Source organism: Rhinoderma darwinii, chromosome 13, assembly GCF_050947455.1.
Source record: "Rhinoderma darwinii isolate aRhiDar2 chromosome 13, aRhiDar2.hap1, whole genome shotgun sequence".
Classification (NCBI taxonomy): domain Eukaryota; kingdom Metazoa; phylum Chordata; class Amphibia; order Anura; family Rhinodermatidae; genus Rhinoderma; species Rhinoderma darwinii.
The window spans coordinates 21,407,883-21,421,796 of NC_134699.1; the positions used below are offsets into that span (position 1 = coordinate 21,407,883).

Genomic DNA, 13,914 nt, shown 5'->3' on the forward strand with positions numbered 1-13,914 from the left:
TTAGCAATTAAATTGGCAAGCCGGCTCCCTATAAAAGCCCTCTGGAGACATTAACCAGACGTGTTTTATGCAGCAAAAGGATTTATTTTTTTGGGGGGGTGGATATAGTTGTGCTGCCTTCGGACTGCAGGAAACAAAAATTTCGGTGCGTAAATTTTCATATTCCTGGTCGTCCTCAGGCAGCACAGAAGAGATTTTCAAAGCAATAAGCACTCATTTGCCAAAGGCTGAGCCCATCGTGGTACTTAGGTCCAAACGATAATGCTTCATGAATGTAGTAGGACTGGACCATACTGCAGCTTTGCATATCTGGTCTAGAAAAATATGCGCAAACTCTGCCCAAGAAGCTGATGTGGATCTTGTAGAATGCACTTTGATTTGAAGCGTGGATGGGATGCCTTCCATTTGGTAACAGAAGGAAATGATGTGAAGACTCCACCTTGCCAACGTTGACTTGCCGGTTTTTTTTTCCTTATTCCTACCTTGGCATTGCAAGAATAGAGCTTCTGAAAGCCTAAAGTCTTTAACTTTGTCTAGATAACAAAGTACTGCCCTTCTGACATCCAAGGAGTGTAGTATTGAATCCTACTCTGAATCAGGAATTGGGGACAGGACTGGCAGGAAGAGCTCATGATCAATTGCTATTTGAGATGGTACTTTAGGGAGGAACCCTGGCATTGTACAAGAAACCAAACAGTCCTGCAATTCTCTAAGGTAGGGTTCTTTAGAAGCGAAAGCTTGAATTTCACTGATTCTTCTAGCTGATGAGACCACCACCAAAAACAATGTTTTCCAAGAGAAGTATTGCAAGGAAGCTTCACTAAGAGGTTCAAATGGAGACTCAGACAGATGTTTGATTACAATGGAGAGGTCCGATGAAGGAGCTGGAGGATGAACAGCTGGCTTTATTTTTTCCACAGCCTTGAAAAATCGCCTTACTAGGAGGGTGTTCGAAAATAGACCGTCAACAGAGGCATTTATGGCAGTAAATTGGACCTTGAGAGTATTCATTTTAAGGCCTTTCTCTAGGCCTTCTTGGAGGAACTGCAGAAGTACAGGAACTTCAGTAGGTTGAAAACATCTTACAGAACGCCACGCTGAGAATATTCTCCATACCCTGTTATACACTTTGATAGTGTTGGGTTTTCTGGCTGCAGAGAGAGTATTGATGACTTCCTCAGAGAAACCTGCTTTCTTTAGGTTCCCCCTTTCAGCTTCCAAGTCGTAAGGTGCAGGCGCTGAGGGTCCGGGTCAAGGAGACTGTTCTGAGTCAGGAGATCTTTCCTGAGTGGCAGCTTCCAGTATTCTCCCTCTGATAGGGAAAGCAGAAGGGGAAACCAACCCCCGTCTCGGCCAGAATGGAATTACTGCAAATATAATTGTTCTCTCTGACCTGATTTTCTGCAGGACTCTGGTGATCAATGGAACAGGAGGAAATATGTATAGAAATCTTCCTTCCCAGCTGATGAATAGAGCATCTGTTGCAACTTATTGATCCTCTCTGTTCAGAGAGCAAAACTGGAGCAGATGAGTGTTCAGACTGGTTGCCATGAGATCCATTTCTGGAGTTCCCATTCTCTGGGTTTTCATCAAGAAGACTTGTCTGTTGAGAGCCCACACTGGGGGCCTGAATGGATTCCTGCTCAACCAGTCTGCTGTCACATTCGGGGACTCCCAAAGATGGATTGCCAAGATATGCAGCACATCCTTCGCTGCCCATTTCATTATCAGAGCACATTCTCGGATCAGGACTGGACTTCGTGCCACCATGTTTGTTGACAAAAAATACAACGGCCAGATTATCGGATTGTATCAGGACTGACTTGATCTGAAGGAGAAATTGAAAATGTACCAGTGTTAACCGTGCTGCTCTTAATTCCTTCAAGTTGGAAGGGAAATCGTGCTTCACTGGGCTCCATCTTCTTTGCACCCACAGATCGTGTGCATGGGCACCTTAGCCCCAATTTAACGCATCCGATGTGAGGATTATCGGAGTCTGATGGAGATTCTTGTCTGAGAAGGAATTCTTGACCCACCATGTTAGGTCTGGAATGGAGTTGGATTTCAGTAGGATGATCTTATCCAGAGTTTCTAGAGATCGGGACAATTGACTCAGAATGCCTTGCTGTAGCCTCCTGATGTGGGCTTTTGCCCATGGAACAGCATCTATAGAGGAACTGAGCATGAGCCAGGACTGACATAGCCTTGAGATAAGATGAGAGTCATAGTTGAAGAATCTATAATGCAGCCAAGAAATTTTCTTCTGGTAGAAGGAACTAGCCAAGACTGCTCTTTGTTCACCGGGAACCCATGATTCTGTAGAGCGTGACAGAGTGATATGGAGAAAAGCAGCAGATGTCTGGACTTGGCTATGATTAGCCAATCATCCAGGTAGAGGACGATGTAAATCCCTTTCATCTTGAGGGCTGCCGATAGGACCACTGCGATGATTGTGAACACTCTTGGGTATAAACTGTGACCAAATGGAAGACATGTGAACTGGAAATGGTGGGTGTCACCGTTCTGAAGATTAGCCGGACATAGAAATTTTCTGTGAGAGCTTAAGATGGGAATGTGCAGGTAGGCGTCTGTTAGGTCTATAGTTGCCATAAAGTCTCCTGCCGATATCAGTGAGATGGCAGATCTTATTGTTTCAATATTGAATTTGCGCTTTACCCTAAAGGTGTTTAGATAGATGAGGTCTATCACCAGGCGCCACCATTCCCCTGGTTTGGGTACCAGAAATACTCTTGAGTATACTCCTACTCTTTCTTCCCCGGTATGCACTTTTTCCAGGGCCCCTTTGGTCAGGAACTCTTGTATCAGATAAACAACTACCGGATTTGAGGGAGTATTCATGAGGAATCTTCTGGGAGGATGATGAAGTAGTTCCATGGCATAGCTCCTCTGTTTCACTGAATTGACCCACGCACCTGTAGATGTTTTAGACCATATTTGTGCAAAATGGAAAAGCCTCGCTCCCACTTTTTGTAGGCCTGGTCGAGAGGAAGGCTTTCTATAGTTGGCCTTTTGCTGATCTGGTCTACCTCTTTAGCCTCTCCTTCCATCAGACCTCGAATTGCGCCTGTTCTTAGGAGATCTGTGAAATCTGGATGTGAAAGGTTGAAAATTATACTTTCTAGTAGGTTTAGGGAATGTAGCAGCTTTGTCATCATTTATAGTCTTGAGAATGGGCTAAAGTTGAGGTCCAAAAAGGCTTTCCGGCTGAAATGGGAGACCTCCAGGCCAGAGCTTGATCCAAAGAGTGCATCTGGCTGAATTAATAGTAGCCAGATTGTTGGATGACTGCTTGAGGATGTCCACATGTGAGTCAAATAGGAACTCAGCTGCTCTCTTTAGCATGGGGATGCACTCTAGTATGAACTCTCTTGACACTCCTTCCTGAAGATCAGCAGTTACTTGACGGAGCCAAATACAGAGTGCTCTGGCCACCGGTATAGAAGCCAAGGACACTTTGCAAGAATTAGGCTTCTTTCACAGAATTCAGACTCCCTGTATGTTCAAAATGAAACAAAAAATAATCATCAGGTTCAGCAGAGGAGTCATCCGACAAAATTTCCCCTTCAGATAACTGAGCCTCAGATGTAGATGAGCCAGACTTAGACCCGGAAGGTTGATCCACTCTCCTCTTTTTGGCAGGTTGATCCTGAGACACCTGCGTAAAGGCTTGTGAGAGCTTGCTTTTGGCAAAAATTGTCTGGATTCTGACTGCATAGCAGAATCATCTGGACCAGGTTTACAAGCTTCACAAACATTGTCCTCATGTCCATCTGGAAGCGGTTGTTGACATTCCAGGCACAATCTGTGCCTGCTTTTTTTGGATCGTTTCTCCTGATGAGACATCTGAAATAGAGACATAGAGTCAATACACCACTTTCAGCATGTCCCTGGAGCCCAAGGACTGAGAGCGTGAGCAGATAGGCTCTGCTGCCCAGCTGAGTGCAACTGCATGCAACACCGGGCCGCAATAAATAGAAATTTGCCGCCACAGGAACCGTCCAGCGCGTGCCCAGAATGATGCTTCTTTCGCCATCTTAGGAGAGGCAGCACATCCAAAAGAACGATGTGCGCATGCGCGCCCAAAGACGTAATGATGACGTCAGCACGTACTCAGCCCCGCCTAACACAGAACTTAGGGGACTGCAACACGCATGTGCAACTGTGCAAACTCAAAGAATGAATACAGACAAACTCTACCTAATGCGCGCCCAAAGACGTAATGATGCAGTATAGGTAAGCAGACAATAAGCCTCCTGGTCACACTTTAAGGGATAGACAGTCAAACCTGTATTCCACTACAGTGGTATAGACTCTATCCGGTGTGCAGGGACCCTGGACACCCACAGTTTTGCACTTTGCTACAAATGTTTCACGCGAAGTAGCAATGTTCCCAGAGTAGGACCACTCCAGACTGGGAACCGGGAGCCAAGCTCAACCAATATATATCTTCTATCTGTCCAACAGAAGAAAAAACACATCTGGTTAATGTCTCTATAGGGCTTATATAGGGAGCCCGCTTGCCAATTTAATTGATAATTAATCTGTTATCTTCTGTTCAACAGGGGTCAAGTGAAACTTAACCCTTCTGTGCTGCCTGAGGACGACCAGGAATATCGCAATGGTATATTTATACTGATTCTATCTTTCTGGGTTGAATTGATCTTTAAAGGGGACCCGGCAGCTCTCCTGTGTGGTGCAGTATAGAGGAGCTGTTTTAGTAAATACTTCCCAACAGGAAAAATAAATAATTCAGGAGCACATTTTCTTGGAGCTCTGAATTGTGCCATAACTCTGATATTCATCCTGGAAATTTATAAATAAATGGACAGCTGGGTGTTACCATTCCCCTTCTCAATGGGACACTGACACCATCTTATCAGGGCTGACAATGTTAGACTATGTAGAGACACACCCATATTGACAAGGGGGATGACAGTGCCCAATTTATTTATCATTTCTAAGGAGGAATAACAGAGGAATGGCACAATGCAGAGTTCTATGAAACATAACTCCACCAATATTATTTAATGGGAATGCAAGTATTTACTAAAACAGACATGAGTCAGGAGAGCTGACCGGTTTGCGGCAACTTTTTTTAATTCTTATCTATTCCCCATCACCAGTTATCCATATATTGCTTGTAGGGATGCAAGATGCATCGAAACTTCGATACTGTTTCCATACCGTGCACCCCCAAACGGTTCAATACCGTTATTTCATGTATTTCGATACTAAGCTGTGCTGCCGCACAGCTAAGTATAGTAACACATGAATGTTTGAGAGCGGGGCTGCGGCTTCCCAACACCTGAGTCCTGGCATGTGCGCACGGTCAGCATGAGGTGATGCAGCCAGCGCTGCACTAATGTGCGCCGGCACTGAAGACAAAACACGGCGGGCGCACTGCAAAACACCCCCACGTTCTGTCCTCAGTGCCTGCGACGCCCCTCATTAGTGCAGTGCCGGCTGCATCACCTCATGCTGACCGTGCACGCACTTAATGTACGCTGTAAAAAAATAAAATGAAAACTGCTTTCCTTCACTTATTATTGTAAGGCACAAGATGTGATGAATTTAACCTCCATGTGCCTCACATTAATAGTAATTAACCCCATCATGTACCTTACAATTTAACCCATTATGACTGAAAAACATGATGGGGTTAATTACTATTAATGTGAGGCACATTCAAAATTCATCATCACACCTCTTGCCTCAAATCAGAAAACGGACAAACTTTTTTTTTTAATTACTGTTGGCAAAGTATCGTTTTGGTATCGAAATCGCAATACTAAACGAAGTATCGTTATCGAAGTCCAAATTCTGGTATCGTGACATCCCTAATTCCTTGTACTTTATATTTTAATCACTGACATTTTTCAGTCAAATCCTCACCTTATTTCTAATTTATGTTCCCTAATATCTGTCTCTGTTCAGGTTCACTGCCACAAATAAAGCCCGAAGACCCAACAATACTGGAACTGATTGAGGGAATGTTGGGAACATCTGAGTCTCAGATAAGTCCACAAAAAGTAATAAAATATGTATAAATGTCTCTACAAAATTTATAGATGGTAAATACCAGGGCAAGGACAAGGGGCAGACAGTGTAGGGCACCATTAAGGGGTGAGGGCGCAATTTGAATTTCTTTCTACCATCTTTAGGGACCAAAGGTGGTGGGACATATTCTAAAAACTCTGCCTTGGGCACAAAGAGAGTTTGTCCCCACCCTGGTAAATACCATATTACCCATTCCTCAAGATGATCATGATCTTATGAACAGTTTATTTCTCCCTTCAGGGCAACCTCTCTCAATGTGCTTGTCCTGTAGTACCAGGACCCCAAGGACCAAAGGTCAGTAATGTACTCTTCTGTAATGAAGGTGGTCGGTTATTACCTACCCAAAAATCAACAATCATTTATACAATTTTCTATGCTGCAAGAACTCACTGTATAGGTTACTACCTTTATAAAATAACTTGTCTTTTATAAACCTGTATTTCTCTATCTTCATGGGACTTTATGACTCTAATTTCAATACTTTGAAAGGTTTACTTTAGGACATACTAAGAATTGAATAGAACTGTTTAAAACTCTGGGTCTGTATTTATTAGGGAGACAGAGGAGATTCTGGGCTACCAGGACTTCCAGGTAGTCCAGGACGCATTGGGGAAAGAGGGCAATTTGGACTACCAGGCCCGCCAGGACCACAAGGCCCACCAGGAATTCCAGGGCAAACTGGTGAAGCAAATATCCTTAGTGATTTGCAGGAAGAAAAGGTAATAGTCTTTGGTGAATGTATATGTAATAATTGCCTTCTAATGTCCATATTTTCCTTCTTGCAGGTTCCAACACTCAGAGGTCCTCCAGGATCTCAGGGCCAGCCTGGACCTCCAGGTCAACAGGGCTTTCCTGGACTGCAAGGGCCTGAAGGTCCACAAGGTCCACCGGGTCCTCCAGGGCTTCCAGGATCTCCTGGCCTACCAGGATCATCAGGGCTAAGAGGAGACCAAGGACCTGAGGGCGTCTCTGGGCCAAGAGGATTTCCAGGCCCACCAGGGCCTCAAGGTCTTGAAGGCCAGCAAGGGCCAGTAGGATTACGAGGACCAGAAGGACCTCAGGGTCCACAGGGTCCCCAAGGAACTCATGGTCTCCAAGGACTACCAGGAACAGAAGGCAACCCTGGTCTGCCAGGGTTACCGGGTATGCCGGGCGTGGAGGGGCCTCAGGGCTTACCAGGACTTCCAGGTGAAAATGGCTTCTCTGGCATTGAAGGACCTTCTGGACCAAAGGTGATACTATTGTGATAGCTATACATCAGTTTACTACATTTTAATGGGTCAGAAATTTCTATATGCTGAAACATATATATATATACACAAGCTATCTTTTTCACAAGCGGGCCACCTGTTGGGTCCACATGCTTACCATGCTAGCAATATAAAACATACTACTCCAGAGAGGTAGCTAGGTGAAGTTTTTAAGTAAATGCTTGTCAGTTCCACACACACCTGTGAGTTTAAAGGAGTTTTCCTGGATTAGAGAAAAAGGATTTGCTTTTTTTCCAGAAACAGTCATATCTGTCCATGGGTTGTTTCTGATATTGCAGTCCAGACACATTTACTTGAATTATGAGCGAGAAACAGCACAAAGATTCTGGGGGAAATAAAGGCAGATTATTTTTTATAATCCTGAACAACCCCTTTAAATAACAGTGATGTTTTTGATTGAGAGAAGTATAGTGAAAAACTGTTATCTTCGTATTTCTTCTGTGATAAACATTATTATTCTAGATAAAATAATGATTGTCATATATTCTACTTAATCCAACAGGGAGATAAAGGGGACACCGGGGTGCTTGGTCTACCAGGAGTTAGAGGACTACCGGGTGAAAAGGGAAATCTAGGCCCACCAGGACCTCCTGGGGATTCATGCTGTAAAGTAAATATCCATTCTGTATCACCCCATTATAAGCACACCTGACCTTCTCAAGTTCCAAGTGTTGGCCCTCTAGTTACAAAATTATGGATCCATTTTTTAGTATCATACTGGACTTTATAAAAACGCTCATAAATGGAACCTATAAAGTCCTTAAATGCTGACATTTCTGAGATTTGGAAGTCTAATCCTATTAACAAAAAGAGCATTACAAGCTTTGTACAATGTAAAATACTTTAAAAGAAACTAATAATTATATAATTAATTACATCTTTTCATCACGGTCAACACAGGGTGATGTGTCTTCTGTATCTCCTGCACAATATGCACAGGTTCCCGGACCACCGGGACCTAAGGTGAGCACCTCAAATCAATGTATGTAATAATTATAAAGCTCTACTGTTAAGGCCAATCCCCTTGAACTTACCCTGCTGGGCCATGGGTTTCCTCGACCCCTATAAGAATCCCACAGTATCAAATTTGAATGTTAAGACTTCTAGAGTCAAGATGGCTTGAGAATGTTCTAAGCCAATTGACATATTGATTTACCCTGGATGACAGCCATCTAACTTACTCCAAAAATGAAGGCCGGGTTTACACCAGCGTTCAGCTTTCGTTATTCTGCTCCATCAGAGGAGCAGAACATCGGAAATATCAGAAGCACCGGTTCTATTGCACGATGGAAACCCAATGACTTTAATCAGACCCTCCGGGTTTCCATTAGTGTGTTTTTACCGGAAACAATAGTGCAGAATTCTGTGCTATTGTTTCCGGTATTCTCAACCTGATCTGTGAAGGAGACCAATAACGGAGCCTCCAACGCAAATGTGAACGAGGCATTATGTCCTCTGCTAATGAAGAATATAATATTATTGTCTATAATCTATTCTGTGTTTTGTTTCCAGGGTGAGAAGGGAGATCCAGGAGAGGTTTGTATACAGATATATGGTATCATATAGTATTGAACTTCTTCCAATCAGTTGATAGACGTATATTTAACTATGTATTTACCCTTCTAATAATTTCTTCTTATATTGGAAGGGCTGCGGTTTATGTAATGAGGAAAACATGATCAAAACCATTGGTCCTCCAGGTCCTGTGGGGCCACCAGGTCCACCAGGTCCCCCTGGTCCTCCAGAATCCATGCTTCCATCTGAAACAAAGACCCCTACAATCTACCATCCAGTAAGCAATATCAATATTTGATGATTTCTATGAAAATATTACCATTCAGCTATTCCACCACTGTTGCACGCAGGAACCCTTTAGATTTTACTGTAAAACTTAAGATGTGAGGCTATGATACCCCTGACGGACCCCATTGACTTCCTCTAACTCTCTTTTGAACAGTGTCTTGCTCTGGAGGACCCGGTATATTTTATTGCCGGATCCCTCCACAGGTTATAGCTGATCGCTGGGGGTACCAGCAGAGGAACACCTACTGATAAACTTATCATCGGGGCACTTTTCTAACAGAAATGGAACATCCAAAACGGACAACCCTTCTAATTTTTTCTTTTTCTTTATAGAATGGCAGATCTGAGGTGTATGGATCAATAATCTATTCCGTGAGTTTTCTCTGTTCTCTGTGTTTATGGATCGGATATCTATCATAACTGAATCAAGATAAATTTAGAGACATTTAGGACAGAAAGAAATGACACTCTGGTTAGCAATAACCTAAATGTCATAATCATTCCATGTTTAGTAAAAAATGGTAACACCTGCCTTTCTGCATGTATATTTTTTGGTAAATTTGACATTTGTAACAATATTAAAGAAATTGTCTGAGATTGAAAAAAAATGGTCTGCGCTTTTTCTCCCCAGAAACAGAGCCACTCTTGTGGTGCTGGGCTGTGTCCGTTATTGCAGCTCGAACACGATTCACTTGAATGGGACTGAGCTGCAATACCGCACACAGCCAAAGGGCAGGAGTGGGGCTATTACGGGAACAAAAACAAGACACACAACAAATTTTTTTTGCGATGAAAAGGCTTCGGATCTGAGTGATTTGCAGAATTATTATTAAAACTATGGCTACAATTTCATGTATGTGAAATCTTTAAATACAATCTTTAAAGGTCCCTATTTTAATAGTTGGAAGACTTCATCATTGATCCATTAAATGCAAGTTGTAATAAATAAAAAAAAGAACTACATATTTTTTCTATATTGCTAAATTTGAAACTGCAAATGTTGACTCTCTACACAGGGTTCTCCCGGAAACCCTGGAATACCCGGCCCTCCAGGACCTCCCGGACCACCAGGGGTTGTTTATCTCAATGTAAGATTTGTTTTCATAGGAAAGAATAATACCTTACTAACCAGTGTTGAAGTGAATCTCATTGGGCCCACCAGGGGAAATTATTCCGAGGCCCACCTTCCATCTATACAGAACACGTCCACGAATTGTTTCATCATAAACTTTATTGATATCACACAGGACATATCTTCTATAAAGTCTAGTTGGTTATTTGTGAATCAACTACTCCGAAATAGACCCTAGTGGTAAGTGATTAGCTCCAAATTATTTTTTCCTCTGCTGGACATTTGGGGTCCATTATTTGTCAGAACCTAGCCTCACTGTAGGATCCGCTGGTTGTCCAGCCGACCCGGTGTATAACTATTTCTTGTTATGGATATCGCCAAGGATCAACAATGATCAATAAGATTACAGATCAATAAAGTGAGACCAAATTTGTGAGATCTGCCCTCCTGTACATATGTTCAAATGGAAGGTAGGAAGGAATCCCGAGACAAGGGATCCATTCCTACTTTTGTTTCAAAAACTTATGGGAGAGTGGATTTCCAGGATGTGGTGTGACATGAGACTGAGGGACAGCAGAGGTAAAAATATTGATTGATGCTTACTTGGAATCTCGATCTCTCCGCAGAGGGTGTTCCCTGTCCCTGCACGACCTCACTGCAAACAGACGGTAAGTTTGAAGAGCGACCATGTATGATTGTATAATCAGAAACCTTCCCCCAATAACAATGCAAATCCTCCTTTAAAATGGAGACCACTAGGATAAAGTGTAGGCTTTTTTGGTTTAACATGAGCTATGATTAATGCCTGTAGAATATACACTCACCTAGCGCTACCGGCCATTTTTACTATATGAATACTGCCCAAGTACTTTCACGATATAAAACACATGTATATTGGGATACTGAATGTCATTTTTAATTTGTGAGGAACACTCTTTGCAACCACATGTATGGAGTCAGGATCTGTCTTGTTTAAACCCAGAATGATAGGTTATATAATGTATATAGTATTCCAAAAATTCACTGCTTGTTCATTTTTAAACAGGTTCCCAATGGAGAACCTAAAGACACAGGTAATGATATCTTCATTTACTACTCATTTCTATTGCTACACTTATTCATTGTTCTGTTATCATCCAATATTATCTGTCACTGCTTCCGTCTCCCAACTTTACTTGTCATCTAACTTCTACATTGTTGTTGCCATCAGACTCTAAGCCAGTTGAAGGGGAGAGTCATCATCAGAAGGTAAGACCGGACCACATTGTCACAATCTATAGATGAGAGTGTAAGATCTTGGCTTCCACACACATATAAGGGTCAAACTGTTTGGGCAACAGATTCTATTTCCTCAATCCATAATAAGTGTATACCAATGGTCAAACACGTAGCTCGACTTACCTTCACCTGGGGGTAAAGATTCAGTTTGCAGCCTTAGCACAGCACTCGTTGGAGCCCCCCATGCCCCCAGACCGGCCATAGCTAGGAGGGGCTGGTATGTATCCTACAAGCCCCCCGCACGTGGGTGGTTTCTAGTTTAATGAGAGTATTACATTCTGTAGCTTAATTTAGTAATTGTCCGGGTAGATTTTTAGAGTATTCTTACTTGTCCTGATTTTCCAGTCTTCATATGTCTTGACGTTTGAATCTAACTTCCAAAATGATGTATCACACATGGTTTAACCCAGGAGAGAAGCCATAAATAGTTTCTTATGGTGTTACAGGTACAGAATTGGGTTTTTGCGAACAGAGATGAAATGTCTCAGGCTTGGGAAGAAGTAGAAGAAGGCAACCTTGTGTACGTGAAGAAACCAAGCAGTGCTTTCTTCAGGACCAATGTGGGATGGAGTAAAATCATGGTATGTTCCAGATAGCCAGATGTAATGTGCAAAACAGTCTATATAGCCTTCACTTTTTTATTTTGCTTACACTATTGTATGTGTATATTATAGTCATAGTCCTAGTTACTACTCAAATAACTGTAAATATATTACCTTCTTCTAGCTGGAAGAGTCGGACCCCATTTTCCCAGCAGATGACCCCTCATTGCCAGAGGATGTAAGAGTGAGTACTATACTATACCATACATTACAATAGTACTGTACTAAGGGGACACCTACAATGAATGCAACGTTTTGCTTGTATGTAGTAAATATGCTACATATGTCTATATCATGTTTTCAACTTGAAGTGGAATTCCTACCTTAGTGAAGTATCGTATTGGAGCTTTCATATGTACCTACAGCTATGACTAGGCTTTAGCGCCTTTTTTCTAAAACTCCTCTCTATTTTCAGGATGAAGATTCTGATAACCATGATGACATTGTAGCAGTATTGCCAAGTATCAGCCCAAGAATTCCCTCAGTAAGAGAATGAAATGTTCACGTTTTTGCTCTTGATCATGTCATAGAGGCATGTCAGTAGTTTTGATAGGTGGGGGTCCAAGCGCTGAGACACACATTCAGGACCATTGTCCTCGTGATTGTGAGGGTCCTAGAGGTAGGACCCCAAGCAATCAAACACTTACCACCTATCCCGTGGGTCAACCCCTTTAAGTAAGCTACATTTTAATTATAAATACCTGATGTCCCTTTGTTCGCAATAGACAAATAACTTTTTTCAATAATTACTCTTCATTTTGCATTTTAAGCAGATTCCCCCAAAACATCTTGAGCAGATTATTGTTTTTTTCGAATCAACAGCTTCGTCTGATAGCGCTTAACATTCCTCTATCTGGAGACATGACCGGGATGCGGGGAGCTGACTTACAATGCTTTCGCCAGGCTCAGGAGATGTCTCTTTTTGGGACATTCAGAGCACTTCTCTCTTCCTCCAGCCAATCCCTGTCCTCTATAGTAAAGAAGACAGACAGAGGTCTCCCCGTAGTGAACTTGAAGGTAAATAATTCTCATTCATCTTGTGGGAACGTTAAAATACGGCTTATACAAATACTATTATTTTTTTTCCTCTGTAGGGTGAGATTCTCATTAGGAACTGGAACTCTTTATTTGATAGTAAATTGTCCCTCCATAAATCTGGTGTCCCAATTTATTCTTTCAATGGAAGAAACATTCTCAGTGACCCTCTATGGTAAGCAAAGTCTCTCTTGTCTGCTCTCACCCCCGCCCCCCTAGAATAACCTCTACAAAACTGTAAAAAGTGAAAAAAAATACAACACCATGTACTTCCCAAGTATTACTCTGATCACTGATGAAGACCACCAGATATCTTCTCAGGAGAAATCCTTGGTGCAGAAGCCCTGGTGGTGAATGCTCAATATGCAGAACAAGCACTTCTAAAGACTGGCAGGTGACTATGCTAGTCTTCACAGTTACATGGGGACTAAGTGTAGTCACCTGTTGACTGCCTCACCTGTTGCTAGGCAACGGACAGAACTTATACAGACATTTCCTAGTAATCACAGAGTTTGAAATGACTCATTTATTAGGGAGACTTGTACGTTTTGTAAAAGAATTCCCTCTGATATCCTTAATGTTACAGAAATTCTGATCATGAAAGGGTTATTTCCATCCTATTAAGTGATGGCGTATTGCTAGGATATCACTTTATGATTGCTGGGGGTTTGACTTCTTGGATTCCCACCGATCCTGAGAATGTGGGGGCTGCCGTGCTGATTTTGTACTGCGTCCCTTTTTACGTTTTTCCTGCACAGTGGTGCTTCCGGCCACC

General features: G+C 42.4%; 1 long non-coding RNA gene across 3 annotated transcripts in view; it reads right to left on the minus strand.

Annotated features, from left to right (window-relative positions):
• The window catches only part of LOC142666847 (uncharacterized), a 106,236-nt gene that overhangs the window by 11,253 nt on the left and 81,069 nt on the right, over nucleotides 1–13,914 (minus strand). Inside the window, exon 4 of one of the 3 annotated variants that reach the window (XR_012851745.1) lies at nucleotides 10,829–10,879. The exons of 1 other annotated variant lie outside the window; for it this stretch is intronic. This is a non-coding gene — a long non-coding RNA (uncharacterized LOC142666847). Of the gene's footprint in view, nucleotides 1–10,828; nucleotides 10,880–12,888; nucleotides 13,075–13,914 lie in introns of those variants that run through there. One more of the 3 variants, XR_012851744.1, reaches the window with a different exon arrangement.